The following is a 17,517-nucleotide window of genomic DNA, read 5'->3' as shown; positions in this document are numbered from 1 at the left end:
TCATGAAGTAGTTGTATTGTGTGCTCAATTGTGTCAATCTTCTGATTCTACTTCAAAAAATTGTTAGTGAATATCTGAAGTTCATTCACTTTTTCCTTGATTTGATCATCAAATTATTTTAGATGAATATATGCTAAGTTGAACTTAGCATAAGCCTATTTTCCTTCCTCTATACATTGCCTCAATACTTTATTACATATGTTCAAGGTTTCTATGTCATTTCTCATATTAGTGCACACAGTGTTGAGGAGTTTACCATCATGCTCTATTTGAGCTTGAATTGTAGCCACATTTGTGAGTGTTGTGAACTCATTATCAAATGTTTTGCACAAAGTTTCTACATGTTGTTGAATATCTACAGGGGTGTCAATAGGGCTCACAACTTTCTCTATTCTATTCAAAACTGAAGTCAAAGTCTTCTCAATTGACTTGGCAAATTTCTTCTTCTCAAGAATTTTACTTAAAGAAGATATAAGATTCTTTGCTTCATCTTTTTCATCAGATTGGTCTGCTACTATTGCCACATGAGTAGGAGGTGTAGAAATTGTTGTTTTTGTTACCTCTACTATTTTAGTAGATGGTGTTATTATTGTTGGTGTGAAAGTTACATTTGAGATCTCAATCTTCTGTTCATCTTCTTTCATAGGCTCCTGATCCTTTTCTTCATCAAAGCTATTGTAATCCATAATATTACCAACAATGCTAGTACCAAAATCCTTGAATGGATCCTCTATTTTGTCAACTATCACTTTGGCATTATCTATTTGCATAGATTCACTGCCAATAGTGATATGTGGTGAAGTACTTGGTGTAGCTCTTGGTTTAGAACTATGAGGAGGATTTCTTATTGTAGGACTAGCTTCCTTTATCTATGCACACTCCTTAGGTGTTTGACTTGCCTCCTCTAGCTATGCACTTTCTTTTGGAATTTGGCTTGCCTCTTCTATCTATGCACTATCTCTAGGCATCTGACTTGCCTCCTTTGTTTGTGCACTTACCTTAGGCATAGTAGTCATGTACGAAACTATAGCTTCTTGAGTTTCCTTATTAACTTCCTCATAATTTCCTCCTATGAGGAGAAAGGATCTCTTCTTATGTATTAACAATAGTGCTATACCTTTGAAATTTTTTGTTATATCTTCCTCATTATTCATTGAACATAACTTTCTCACCATATTCATTCTTATTTGCTTACCTTCTTCTACAACTCTACTCTTCCTATTTAGCAATCTATTATACAAGTCTTCGAGTATTTGGCCTTTTACACTATCAAATCTCTTATCTTATAGAATCATGTTCCTAAGTACAACATTTTTTAGCTATCTCCTATCCATGTTATTATACAAATCATAGTATTTATTCAATTATATAAAATTATTGTCATTAATGATTTGCATGTTTAGATTTTCTACCTTAGCCTTCCATGCTTTGCATCCTATTGATGTCTTGGCTTCTTGATCAACTACTTCAACTATTCTATTACCAATTTCCTCCTTAGATTCAAATGAGCTAATCTACAAGGTTCTTCTACTTTTTCTTGGGCCACTAGTAGTCTATTTTAGTAGGAAACTTCTTAGTAGCTAAGAAAAATATGCATGTTAATAGGGATTCAAATCTGAAAATTGCACTCCTTGATTTCTTGATTCTTGATATGTTATCCAACAATTGTGTTATGATAATATTGCACTTGTTAACCTATTCACCTCTTACTACCAAGTAAGTTGCATGAAGAAATCTTGTAGGTATTGAATCTATCCTAGATCCATCATTATACTTATATCCCAAAATATTGCAAATGAGTCTCACTCCATCATCTTGAATTGAGTTGACTTTCATGTTTCTTCCATAAAAATATGTGTTGAGATTTGCCTCAACAAGTTTGTGTACATTTTTAATGTTTATAGGGTTACTTCCTTGATTACTCAAACCTATGAGCTTGTGAATTAGGTCAAATACAAATGATAGAATCTCCTAGCCATGGAAAATCATCATGTACTTTGCTAAGAATTATCCTTGTGTTCTCAAAGTTTATGTAGAACATATGCTTAACTAGGTTAAGACATTCTAGATATCTATGTTCAAGTTTTAATAACAAATCATTATTGCACTTTTTCTCCAAATCTTTATGAATCTCTGAGTCGCCTATTCTTTCAATCTTGTAATGAATATATCCTCTAATATCTTTGATATGAAGAACATTTTTTAGAACTCACGAAAATGCTCCAATGGGGTCATCAAGTAAAGAATCAAATGGGTGTTTCTTGAAATTCTACCTAGGCCTATTGCTTACATTTTAAACTTCTTGTCTTGAAATTCTTGAAAGATTATGCTCAATAATTTAGAAAATACCTCAATTTTGTGAACTAGGGTTGCTGGTGACTTTGTATGATTGTAGGTTTCTTAAATTTTCCAAATCTTGCTTCAATCTCACTCACAAACTTTGCACAAGAAAATGATGTATGAAAATTAGTTTTCATCCTTTAAATTATTTTCAATCTATACTTTGCATTAAATGCATGTCTACCACTAGTTCAGTAATATCTGCCACTAGTTCAGTATACTATCTTTGTGCAATAGAGAGTTTAATCTTCTTATATATCTTTGTCCTGACCTTATCAGGAAATGCACACTTCATTGTAGAATTATTTCAATGTCTACTACATACTATCAATTATGCAACCATTGATACTTCCTCTAGCATCAGTTATCAACAACTGATACTCTGTTCCACTAAGAATGCTTAATTCTGGTAAGAAGAGTCATAAACAATAAGTGACTTCATTGTCTTGTTAAGTACATTTTCTATATCTATGTGAGAGTTTTCTGGTTCCTTTTCCTTTACAAATGATTCCTTTAATTCATTTGTCTACTCCTTCATTTCTCTCTTCAAACTATCATCATTTCTTCTATTGTTACTTCTATAATTTTGATTCTTGTTAAGGTCTCTTCTTTCCATTCTGCAAATCTTCACTATGTGTCCAAAGTTATTACATAGCTGACATACAAGTACATCTCTTTTCTATTAATTTAGCTTGTCTTTCAATTTTTTGCAATTCCTTGTAATGTGTCCAAGATTGTTACATTTGTAGCAAACAATTTGTCTTCTTTCTCCACTTTCATTGCTATGAGATCTTCTTTTATTTCCTAGATGGTTAGTGTTCCTATTTATCCTACTATTTGCATTATTACTATCAAATTTACATTTCTTACAATCTACTACATAATGACCATATCCATGAGAATTATGACAATAAAATTTCAAAATAGGTTTAAAAGACTTAACTTCATAATTGACATCAGTGTCTTCAGGTTCATCACACCAAGCAAAAGATTCCTTTCTTTTGTTATTCATATCTTGATCAGATTCTTTGACTTTCTCAGAGTGAGCAACATTCTATTTGTCTTTAGGTGTATCATTTTTCTTTCTTATATCCTTATTATTTTTAGGAGAATCAGGTTCTTTTCTCTCAATAGATTGCTTGGTGGATTGTCCAAGGAATAATCCAAGTCTGATCTTATCATAACTAGGTCTTTGTGCACATATTTTTTCTTCAATCTTATCACTACTAGTATACAATTTTTCTAGTTGTTGCTTTGTTTGTACCAACTCACCTTTCACAATGGTGTTGTATTTTTCTATTTTTTTATATTCTAACTTAATAGATTCCAATTTAGATGTTATCTTGCTTAGCTAGGATATCAGATTTGCATTTACAACTTTCACTTCAGAGTCAATATTTCCTCCATTTTTCTTAAGACTTAGCTTAAGTTCAACTATCTTTAACTCATGTTTTAGTATTTCATTTTCTTTCTTTAGATCTATTGGATCCTAAATTAAAAGTTTTAAAAATAACCAAGAAACTAGACCAATGCATCTAAGGGTGGAAAATTCCTATGATGGATGCACCTGACTGCAATCTTGGGCCAACTATAAGGCATAACTCCTTCACTTCAGGCTCTGCAAGACCTAGGTGGGTTAACCTTGAGGTTCTAATATATGGTACTAGTGAAATTAAACATATAGTCTGAACCTAATAATAGCAGATGAAACCCCTTTTATCTTCTAATACTCATGCAATGACATAGGAATGAAATAGCTACAGATCATAACCTATGAACCCATAAGCTAAGTGAGGGTTAATTCTTTTCACCCCACTACAAAACATGGAAAACTAAATTTATTTGATTAAAGAGGTTTGTGCAAGTGCCCTTCATTTCAGCTTGCATTTGATTTAGTGATCAATATCTTATCCATTGGGACATAGAGACACTAGTAGTAGGATGACCTAACTTTATTGTATTACAATTAAGTTTATCAACAGAAATCCCCGAATTCCATTCTTATGAAATATCCCCTCCATACACCCAAAAACCCTATCAGAACACTAAAGCATTTACTTAACTCCTTACATAAAAAGTAACAATAGATTTGACATACAACTCATCCAATATGCCTTATATCAAATGAACCTTATTCATTTAATCTCAAAGTCAATAGCATATAAAGAATTAGGAGATAGAATAAGAAAACCTAGATAATTCATGTAAATCCCCTTTTATATTCATCCTTGGAAAGACCGAATAGATAAACTGGTAAAATCAAATGTAACTTAAGATGTTTCATATGATCTAGCATCAACTTTCATTATCTTAGAATAACAATACATGAAAATGAAATGAAAATTTGCACAAGAGTGGATGTGTGGCCTTCATTTCTAGAGCTCTACTCAATTAGTTAGGAAGTAAAACCATCAACAACCCTAGTTTCATAGTGAAAACTTGAACCATGCTGGTATCATAGAGAAAACTACCAAATTGGTATCATAATAGTGAGAAACTTCTGTAAAACTAGAACCTCTACAATGAGAAAGAAAGAGAATGATATAGGAGGAAGTGAGTTCTCGGATCTATTGTCAAGACGACATGTGTCCACTTGAAATTCCATCTCCTAATAGTGGAAAGAATCTCTCTAATCTCTTTCTACAACTATATATCAAATCTTTAATCATTTTGGCTTCCAAAAGTATAAAGTATTTCAAATATTTTGATGGAAATCATAAGTAATTGCAAAAGACAAAAATTATGAGAAATTCCATCAAAATCAAGAAAATTATGAAATACTTATAGCAAAACACATCATTATGCATCAAATTTTAAATAAACTAAGCCAACAAAACATATCAAATGCATCCCAACTAAACTCTATAATTGTATTGATGAAATCATTGCCTATAATTGAGCATCTTATTGAAAACAAAAAACCCCCTATAGCACACAACAATGACCATCTATGCTAAAACTAGCTCTAGAAATGGATAACTTATCCCCTCCCAGTTCCAACGGTATGCTACACTACATATTTTTGATAAAAATCATGCCCCTGAGACTAATTTGAAAATCTAGCTCCCAAGCCATGAACAGAGCTAAAATAAAAATTTAAATGACTATATAGTCAAAACTATATAGAAACATTTAAATCATTTAAATCTTTAAACCATTCGAAATACTACATTGAAATCTCTAAATTTATTTTTATATTCATTTCTCCCAATTAACCATTGCCACCTATCCATCCTCCACTTGTTGATTATACATGGGCAAGCCTTGCATCACATTATTATTTAAAACATTATGCATTCATGATATTATGATGATACGATAAATCCAATCATCATAATCCTTACCCATCACCTTCCTGATCACTCAACTTGTCATAGCATTGGGGCCCTTTCAAATCTAGCTCTTGATCTCATGATGACAATGAACCTCATAGCATCACACACCTTTGCATTTATCTTTATGATCACATGGAAACAACATCATTTTTCATAACATCACAAACAGTTGAGAATCCTTCTATGATCCCACACTGGAAAGCCTTTGTCATAGCATCATAATGACCCTTGCATTATCTTTATGATCTTACAACCTATCATAGGGTCATAGCTCTCCAATTCTCCTCATTAGCTTCTCTGATGATATGATGAGCATCCTTTTGACCTCACAAGAAAGACGAATTCATAACATCGCAACACCCAAAATGTTATCTCCCAATGTCACGACAACTGCACAATTTGGAGCATTGAAGATGTTTGAAATTCATTACATGATCCTATGATATTCCTAGGATCGTAAGCCACCAAATAGAGCCTTTTGACCACAAGGAAAAGGGGGCTATTGTAGCATCTTGGCTACTTGGAAATTGATCCCCGATCTCTTGACATGATCATAATATTAGAGGCCCTAAATTTTCCTCACCTGATCTCATGATGAGCCTCTTAAGTCATGTCACATGGCAACATTTGATTTGCTCTTGAGTCCATGTCTTCACCTCATTTCTTGATCATCGCCACATCATTGCAAAATCACCACCATGTCACCATCCATCTGGGTTGGTTGCTATGTCACCATGCATATCAACTAAGAAACTTCCCTTGGTGATGTCATGACTACCACAAGATCATCCACGTGTTGTAATCTCCTTCCTCAGATTCCATGTCATCACACATCATCGCTTGATAAAAAAATTTCTTGTAGTGTCCTCCAGCTGACCACCCATAGTGGGCCCCTCCTTTATGCTTATGGATTATAAAAGCCTTGTGTCTTAATGACACTTACAATCTGCATGCTTTTGTATTTAACAAAAAACATTACCCACCTCATCATGAATGTGGGATTAATTTATTTCAATGATATGTCTCTGCTCTGCACTCAGCCCCTTTTACCCACATTCTTCTCTGCCTTCAACTTCATATTTCCTTGATGTCATCATCCATTATGCTCCAAAATTTGACTCTATTGTTTTCTTCTTGCTCTATGCCATTAGTGTTCTCTCTCTTTCGCATAGATGCATAGATACCTATGGATGCCCCCTAGGTATTTTTTCTTGCATGGGGTGTTTGATTTTATCAATAGTACTCAAAATTAGTGGCTCTATCTAGGGATGCATGTCCCTCATGAGCATGGAAAGAATTCAAATCTTTGGAAGAAGCAGAACATTCCCAAAAACTTCTCTTGAACAACTTTATTGAAAGTAAGAAAAATACTACTATGTACAAATGATGGCCCTAGGCCACCAAACTTCAACAAGAACTTTTACCTCTATCATATACCTAATTCTCATTAACATTCTCATGAGGCAAATTGCAATTTTCATTCTCCTTTGTTTCACCCAACACATCAACATTTTCAATCACTTCATTAGGAAAAACAAAATTGTCACCATTCTCATAGACCATATAAAAACTAGACATATTTTCTTCATCTTGCTTAGTATGAAAATATGAATCAGCATGATCATAACTATTGATATCAAACTGAAACTAGTCATCATTAACTAATTCATGGACACCTTCAATTGGAAACTCAAAATTTGGATATTCTACTCCATTCAACAAGTTACATGAATCAATTTGTAACTCACCTTGTGCATTCGGATATGAAGGGAATGAAAAATCTAATTTCTCATTGTCTGTAATATTAGTACTCCATAAATTAGACTGAACATTTGCTTCAATCTCTTCACAATCAAACAACTAATTAGATACCAAATCACAAGAATCATCATGAAATTGCATGTTCCCAATATTTTGATCCATAACAATGATTTCCTCAAATAACACATTAGAATGAACTGCTTCGCTAGTATTACTTTCCTCATCATATGAGCAATCAAAATGTATCCTAGCCTCATGAAAACAAGAAAACAATGAACCAATAATATACCTTATCTCTACATTTTGATTATGAACATAGAAGTTGTCATGTGTATTGATATATGGATTACCATCACATACAGCTCCCAAACTTGACAGAGCATATTCTAAAACTTTATCTTCTTCAACATCAAATTTAGGAAAAATGACTTCACCATATGAAAATGCAAAATGTGGTAAAACACAAGTATCCTTGGATAGATTAGCATACCTTTCAAAATAATAAGCCAAAAAATTGGAAATCTCATCAACACTTAACAAGACTTCATTACTAGTTTCTTTTGCTTTTCTATGATTATTATATGGATAGATTGACACATTTATAACAACAGACTCGTTACTAATAGATTCTAAAAAATTAGAACTCTAATCATTCCATACATTTTATTCTTTAGTCAATACCTCAACAGTCAATATCTTAGAACATTTACATTCATCACTAGAAGAAAAACTCTTACTACTATTATACTTTTCCTCTTCTTTACAATCATCATCATAACAAGATGAATCCACATTATGCATACCATCAAATTGCTGATTACTAACCTCTGATTCATAAAACTAAGACTCTTCATCTTTAACATCATCTTCAATGGATTCATTTAATTCATTATCATTAGATTCATTAGCATTCAAAGCACTTTTAATCTCCATGATAAAATCTTGGATTTCACAAATCTTATCTAATCTTGACTTTGCTGACCAATCAATCAAATGTGGCATAAAAACTTCTAAGAGTACCACTAGCCATGAAGACTTCTCAGATTTGAAGGACTCATCAAGATTCATAACTAGTGATTTAAACTTCATGTAAGTTTGAAATCCATAAAGACCCTTAATATTACCAATTGTATTTCTTATGCCAATGACAGTCTTATTATGAATTCCTCTTTTCAGCCAAGCAATATTTGCACGAAAACTTTCAAGAGTCGGCATATCATTTTCAGACCTAGACTCTAAATCCATCTTTTAAAATTTTAAATTCCTACCTATATTTTCTTAGTGCTGAAACACTAGATGGGGGCAACTATTTTGTTCATTCAACTTTCATGAAGGACAAATACATAAAAATTGAAAATACCTTTATGTGTTGTTGTTTGAAACCTCTGATCTACTAGTTGGCATAGGTGCAAACATGAAATTCTTAACATCATAGATAGAATCCTTGTAGAGCTACCACCTCCTTGAAGAGGAAAACAAAATCACAATAGTGATTCACCTTTTGAAATCAATTACTTCAGCAGATACATACAACAACATAAATTATCAATCAAGAAACTTATACTTCCTCTTTCCCAACAAACTAGATCTGCCCAAGAATACTAAAAGCCTCTGAAATTAAAATAAACCATGCATTAGCATAGAGATTTAGACTAGAGTCGCCACTCACACTTAGAGAGAAAATATTTGAAACAATTTACCCCTTGTAAATTCTAAACTAGACTTTCAATATGGAAAAACTTGCATATCACTAACACCTTGAAAAGAGAATACACTTCATAAATCAATTCTTGACTCTAAAACATTTTCAACAGCACTTGCAAAGACTGAACTGATTGAAGATAGACTTATAATAGTCATAGAACACAATTTACATCCAATCTTACAACATATTGCTGTCCATGAACAAAGCTTAGCTAGGGAACACAAAATTCAGCAAGGATATGAAAAGAACATCACAATTACCTCACTGTTGTAGAAAATTTTTCCTGCTATACTAAATCCACTTTAAATTCTCAAGGTTTTCTTATCACACATATTGAATACAATTCCCCATAAAAATCACCATTTTGTTGGCTGACTCAAATGGGAAAAACCATACTAAAAATAGGATTGAAATATTCAATTAACACTAGAGATTCTTGTCCTTTAACAAAATGTGTTGCCATCTTATATTCCTAGTAGAGTCACCATCTTATTGGCCTCTGATTTAACAATTTTGAAAATAACCAAGAAATTAGACCAATGCATCTAAGGCTAGAAAATTTCTATGGTGGATGCACTTGACTATAATCTTGGGCCAACTATAAGGCATAACTCCTTCACTTCAAGCTCTGCAAGACCTAGGCAGGTTAACCTTGAGGTTCTAATATATGGTACTAGTGCTATTAAACATATAGTCTAAAACTAATAACAATAGATGAAACCCCTTTTATCTTCTAATATTCATGAAATGACATAGGAATGAAATAGCTACAGATCATAACCTATGAACCCATAAGCTAAGTGAGGGTTAATTCTTTTCAACCCACTACAAAACATGAGAAATTGAATTTATTTGATTAAAAAGATTTATGCAAATTCCCTTCATCTCAACTTGCATCTAATTTTGTGATTAGTGCCTTCTCCATTGGGACATAGAGTCACTACCAATAGGATGACCTAACTTGATTGCATTACAATTAAGTTTATCAACTGAAATTCACAAATTCCATTCTTATGAAATATCATGTCCATACACCTAGAAACCCTATTAGAACACTGAAGCATTTACTTAACTCCTTAAGTCAAAAGCAACAATAGATCTAACATACAACTCATCCAAGATACCTTAAATCAAATGAACCTTATTCATTTAATCTCAAAGTCAATAGCATATGAAGAATTAGGAGACAGAATATGAAAACCTAAATAATTCATGTAAATCCCCTTTTATATTCATCCTTGGAAAGACTGAATACATAAACTGGTAAAACTAAATGTAACTTAAGATACTTCACATGATCTAGCATGAACTTTCATTATCTCAGAATAACAATACAAGAAAATGAAATAAAAATTTGCACAATAGTGGATGTGTGCCCTTTATTGCTAGAGCTCTACTCAATTAGACAAGAAGTAAAACTATCAAAAACCTTGGTTTCACAGTGAAAACTGGAACCCTGCTGGTATCACAGAGAAAATTGCCAACCTGCTATCACAGTAAGTAGAAAATTCTCTAAAATTGGAACCTCTACAATAAGAAAGAAAGCAAATGATATAGGAGGAAGTGAATTCCTAGATCTGTTGTCAAGATGATAGGTGTCCACTTGAAATTGCATCTCCTAGTAGTGAAAAGAACCTCTCTAATCTCTCTCTGCAATAGTATATCAAATCTTCAATCATTTTGTCTTCCAAAAGCATAAATTATTTCAAATATTTTGATGGAAATCATAACTAATTTCAAAAGACAAAAATTATAAGAAATTCCATCAAAATCAAGCAAATTGTGAAATACTTGAAGCAAAACACATGATTATGCATCAAATTTTGAACAAACTAAGCCAACAAAGCATATCAAATGCATCCCAATTGAATTCTATAACTGCTTTGATGAAATCATTGCTTGTAACTAAGCATGTTATTGAAAACAAAAAACACCTTGTAGCACACATCGGTGACCATCTGTGTTAAAACTAGCTCTAGAAATGGATAGCTTGTCCCCTCCCAGTTCCAACAGTATGCTACACTACATATTTTTGATAAAAATCATGCCCCTAAGACTAATTTGAAAATCTAGCTCCCAAGCCATGAACAGAGCTAAAATAAAAATTTAAATGATTATATAGTCAAAACTATATAGAAACATTAAAATCATTAAAATCTTTAAACCATTTAAAATACTGTGTTGAAATCTCTGAATTGATTTTTATATTCATTTCTCCCAATTAACCACTACTACTTATCCATCTTCATTTGTTGATTGTACCTGGGTGGGCCCTACATCACATTATTATTTAAAACATTATGCATTCCTGATATTATGATGATATGATAAATTGTATCATCATAAGCCTTACCCCATCACCTTCCCAATCACTCGACTTGTCATAGCGTTGGGGCCCTTTCAAATCCAGCTCCCGATCTCATGATGACAATGAACCTCATAGCATCGCACACCTTTACATTTATTTTTATGATCACATGACAAAACCTCATTTTCATAACATTGTAAACATTTTAGAATCCTTCTATGATCCCACGCTAGAAATCTTTTACCATAGCATTGTAATGACCCTTGCATTATCTTTACGATCTTATGACCTGTCGTAGGGTTGTAGCTCTCCAATTCTCCTCATTAGCTTCTCCAATGATATGATGAGCATCCTCCAGACCTTATGACAAAGACAAATTTTTAACATTGCAGCACCCAAAATTTTATCTCCTAATGTCATGACAACTTCATAATTTGGAGCATCGAAGATGTTTGAAATTCATTACATGATCCTATGACATTCGTAGGATCATAAGCCACTAAATAGATCCTTCTGACCACATAGAAAAGGGGGCTATCATAGCATCTTGGCTTCTTGGAAAATGATCCCCAATCTCTTGACATGATTGTAACATCAGAGGCCCTAGACTTTCCTCACCCAATCTTATGATGGGCCTCTTGGGTTCTGCCACATGGCAACATTTGATTTTCTCTCGAGTCCACATTTTCTACCACTTCATTTCCTCATCATCACCACATCATTGCATGATCACCACCACATCACCTGCCACCTGGGTTGGTCTCTATGTTGCCAATCATATTAATCTAGTAACTTCCCTTGGAAATGTATTGAATGCTCTAGGATCATCCATGTGTCACAATCTCCTTCCTCGAATTCTATGTCATCACACATCATCACTTGGTCAAAATTTTGTTCGTAGTGTCCTCCAACTAGCCGACCATGGTTGGCCCCTCTTTCATGCCTGAGACTTACAAAAGGTTCATGTCTTAAAGACACTTACAATCTACATGCTTTTGTATTTAAAAGACAACATTACCCACCTCGGCATGAATATGGGATTAAACATTTTTCAAAGATATGCCTGTGCTTAATGCTCAGCCCCTTTTACCCATGTTCCTCTCTACTTGTGGCTTCATCTTTCCTTGATTTCATCCTCCACTATGCTCCAAACTATGGTTCTGATGTCATCTTCTTGCTCTATGCCATTAGTGCTCTCTCTCTTTGGAATAGATGCCTAGATACCTATGGATTTTGCCTGGGCATTTTTTCTTGCATGGGGTGTTTGATTTTATCAGTAGTACTCAAAATTAGGGCTTCAATTTTAAGTCCCAATATTGGCTCTATCTAGGGATGCATTTCCTTTGTATGCATGGCAAGAATTTAGATCTCTGGAAGAAGTAGACCATTCCAAAAAACTTCTCTCGAACATCTTTATTGAAAGCAAGAAAACTACTCCTACTATATACAAATGATGGCCCCAGGCCACTGAACTTCAAAATTTTTTTTTACCTCTATCATATACCTGATTCCCATTGACATTCTCATGAGGAAAACTACAATTTTCATTCTCCTTTGTTTCACCCAACACATCAGCATTTTCAATCACTTCGTTAGGAAAAACAAAATTGTCACCATTCTCATAGTCCATATAAAAACTAGACATGTTTTCTTCATCTTGCTCACTATGAAAATATGAATCAGCATGATCATAACTATTGATATCAAACTAAAAATGATCATCATTAGCTAATTCATAGACACATTCAACTGGAAACACAAAAGTTTGATATTCTACTCCATTCAACAAGTTACATGAATCAATTTGTAACTCACCTTATGCATCCAGATATGAAGGGAATGAAAAATCTGATTTCTCCTTGTCTATAATATTAGTACTCCATAAATTAGACTGAAGATTTGTTGCAATCTCTTCACAATCAAACAACTGATTAGATACCAAACCACAAGAGTCATCATGAAATTGCATGTTCCCAATATGCTGATCTGTATCAATGATTTCCTCAAATAACACATTAGAATGAATCGCTTCACTACTATTACTTTCCTCATCATATGAGCAATCAAAATTTATTTTGGCCTCATGAAAACAAGAAAAAGATGAACCAATAATAGACCTAATCTCTACATTTTCATTCTCAACATAGAAAATGTCATGTGTATTAATATATGGATTACCATCACATACACCTCCCAAACTTGACAGGCAATATTTTGAAGGTATATCCTCTTCAACATAAAATTTAGGGGAAATGAATTCACCATTAAAAAATGCAAAACATGGCAAAGCACAAGTATCCTCAGATAGATTAGCATACCTTTCAAAATCATGAGCCAACAAATCAAAAATCTCATCAATACTTAACAAAACTTCATTACTAATTTCTTTTCCTTGGCTATGATTATTATCTAGATAGCTTGGCACATTTATAATAGAAGACTCATTACTAATACATTCTGAAAAATCAGAACTCTAATCATTCCATACATATTCTTCTTTAGTCAATACCTCAACAACAATTATCTTATAACATTTACATTCATCACTAGAAGAAAAACTCTTATTGCTGTTATAATTTTCCTCTTCTTTACAATCATCATCATAACAAGATGAATCCATATTATGTATGTCATCAAACAGCTGATTACTATCATATGATTCATAAAATTGAGACTCCTCATCTTTGTCATCATCTTCAATGGATTCATTTAATTCATTATCATTAGATTCATTAGCAATCAAAGCACTTTCAATCTCTATGATAAAATCTTGGATTTCAAAAATCTTATCTAATCTTGACTTTGCTAATGAATCAATAGAATGTGGCATTAAAAATTCTAAGAGTACCACTGGCCATGAAGACTTCTTAGGTCTAAAGGACTCATCAAGATTCATAACTACTGATTTAAACTTCATGTAAGTTTGAAATCCATTAAGACCCTTAATATTACCAATCATATTTCTTATGCCAATGATGGTCTTATTATGAATTTCTCTTTTCAGCCAAGCAATATTTGCATGAACACTTTCAAGAGTTGGCATATCATTTTCAGACCTAGACTCTGAATCCATCTTAAAAAATTTAAACTCCTACCTCTATTTTCTTAGTGCTGAAATACCAGCTGGAGGCAACTATTTTGTTCATTCAACTTTCATGAAGGAAAAATATATGAAAATTGAAAATACCTTTATGTGTTACTATTTGAAACCTCTGATCTGCTGATTAGCATAGGTGCAAACATGAAATCCTTCACATCCTAGATAGAATCCTTGTATAGCCACCACCTCTTTGAAGAGGAAAATGAAATCACAACATTGATTCACCTTTTGAAATCAACTACTTTAGTAGATACATAAAACCACATAAATTATCAATCAAGAAACATATACTTCCTCTTTCCCAACAAACTATATCTACCCAAAAATACTAAAAGCCTCTAATATTAAAATAAACCATACACTGGCACAAAGATTTAGACTAGAAACACCACTCACACTTAGTGAGAAAAGATTTGAAACAATTTACCACTTGTAAATTCTGAACCAGACTTTCAATATGGAAAAACTTGCAGATCACTAACATCTTGAAAAGAGAATATACTTCATAAATCGATTCTTGACTTTGAACCTTTTTCAACAACACTTGCAAAGATTGAATTGATTGAAGATATAATTATAATAGTCATAGAACACAATTTACATCCAATATTACAACATACTACTATCCATGAACAAAGCTTAACTAGGGAACACAAAATTCAACAAGGATATGAAAAGATCATCATAATTACCTCACTATTGTAGCAAATTCTTCCTGCTGTATTGAATCCTCTTTAAATTTTCAAGGTTTTCTATAACATAGATTCAATACAATTCCCTAGTAGAGTCACCATTTTGTTGGCTGACCTGGAGGGGCAAAACCATACTAAAAATAGGACTAAAATATTCAATGAACACCAGAGATTCTTGCCATTTTAACAAGATTTATTGCCATCTTATCTTCCTAGTAGAGTTGCTATCTTGTTGGCTCCTGATTTAATCATTTTGAAAATAACCAAGAAATTAGACCAATGCATCTAAGGCTATCAAATTCCTATAATGGATGCACCTGACTTTAATCTTGGGCCAACTATAAGGCATAACTCCTTCACTTCAGGCTCTGTAAGACCTAGGTGGGTTAACCTTGAGGTTCTAATATATGGTACTAGTGAAATTAAACATATAGCCTAAACCTAATAATAGCAGATGAAACCCCTTTTATCTTCTAATACTCATGCAATGACATAGGAATGAAATAGCTACAGATCATAACCTATGAACCCATAAGCTAAGTGAGGGTTAATTCTTTTCAGCTGACTACAAAACATGGAAAAATAAATTTATTTGATTAAAAAGATTTGTGCAAATGCCCTTCATCTCAGCTTGCATCTGATTTAATGATCAGTGCCTTATCCATTGGGACATAGAGTCACTACTAGTAGAATGGCATAACTTGATTGCATTACAATTAAGTTTATCAACTAAAATCCCTAAATTCTATTCTTATGAAATATCCCCTCCATACACCCAGAAACCCTATTAGAACATTGAAGCATTTACTTAACTCCTTAAGTCAAAAGCAACAATAGATCTAACATACAACTCATCCAATCTTCCTTAAATCAAATGAACCTCATTGATTTAATCTCAAAGTCAATAACATATGAAGAATTAGGAGACAGAATATGAAAACCCAAATAATTCATGTAAATCCCCTTTTATGTTCATCCTTGGAAAGACTAAATACATAAATTGGTAAAACTAAATATAACTTAAGATACTTCACATGATCTAGCATCAAATTTCATTATCTCAGAATAACAATACATGAAAATGAAATGAAAATCTACATAAGAGTGGATGTGTGACCTTCACTGCTACAACTCTGCTCAATTACATAGAAAGTAAAACCATCAACAACCATGGTTTCACAGTGAAAATTGGATCCCTGCTAGTATCATAGAGAAAACTGCCAACCTAGTACCACAATAGTGAGAAACTTCTCTAAAACTAGAACCTCTACAATGAGAAAGAAACAGAATGATATAGGAGGAAGTGAATTCTTGGATTTGTTCTCAAGATGACATGTGTCCACTTGAAATTCCATCTCCTAGTAGTGAAAATAATCTCTCTAATCTCTCTCTACAATTGTATATCAAATCTTCAATAATTTTGGCTTCCAAAAGCATAAAGTATTTCATATATTTTGATGGAAATCATAACTGATTGCAAAAGACAAATTTTTTGAGAATTTCCACCAAAATCAAGCAAATTGTGAAATACTTGTAGCAAAACACATCATTATGCATCAAATTTCAAACAAAATGAGCCAACAAAGCATATCAAATGCATCCCAACTAAATTCTATAACTAAATTAATGAAATCAGTGCCTATAACTGAGAATCTTATTGAAAACACAAAACCCCCTTTAGCATGCACTGATGACCATCTGTGTTAAAACTAGCTCCAAAAATGGATAGCTTATCCCCTCTTGGTTCCAACGGTATGCTACACTACATATTTATGATAAAAATCATGCCCCTAAGACTGATTTAAAAATATAGCTCTCAAGTCATGAACATAGCTAAAATAAAAATTTAAATGATTATATAGTCAAAATTATATAAAAACATTTAAATCATTTAAATCTTTAAACCATTTGAAATACTATGTTGAAATCTTTGAATTTATTTTTATATTCATTTCGCCCAATTATCCACTACCACCTATCCATCCTCCATTTGCTGATTGTACCTAGGCGGGCCCTACATCACATTATTATTTAATATATTATGCATTCATGATATTATGATGATATGATAAATCATATCATTTTAAGCCTTCCCGATCACTTGACTTTTCACAATGTCAGGGCCCTTTCAAATCTAGCTCTTGATCTCATGATGACAATGAACCTCGTAGCATCACACACCTTTGCATTTATCTTTATGATCACATGAAAGCAACCTAATTTTCATAACATCATAAAAATTTGAGAATCCTTCTATGATCCCATGCTAGAAAGCC

At 32.8% G+C, this 17,517-nt stretch overlaps 1 pseudogene; it reads right to left on the bottom strand.

Annotated features, from left to right (window-relative positions):
- LOC149533012 (26S proteasome non-ATPase regulatory subunit 11 homolog pseudogene) overlaps positions 1-13,079 on the bottom strand; it is an 83,287-nt pseudogene extending 70,208 nt beyond the window's left edge.
- Between the last annotated feature and the right edge of the window lie 4,438 nt (positions 13,080-17,517).

This window comes from Cupressus sempervirens, chromosome 10 (genome assembly GCF_028749045.1).
Source record: "Cupressus sempervirens isolate cs-2001-9-10 chromosome 10, ASM2874904v1, whole genome shotgun sequence".
Taxonomy (NCBI): Eukaryota; Viridiplantae; Streptophyta; class Pinopsida; order Cupressales; family Cupressaceae; genus Cupressus; species Cupressus sempervirens.
Note: the sequence above shows the minus strand (reverse complement) of the source record. Positions and strands in the feature narration are given on the sequence as shown.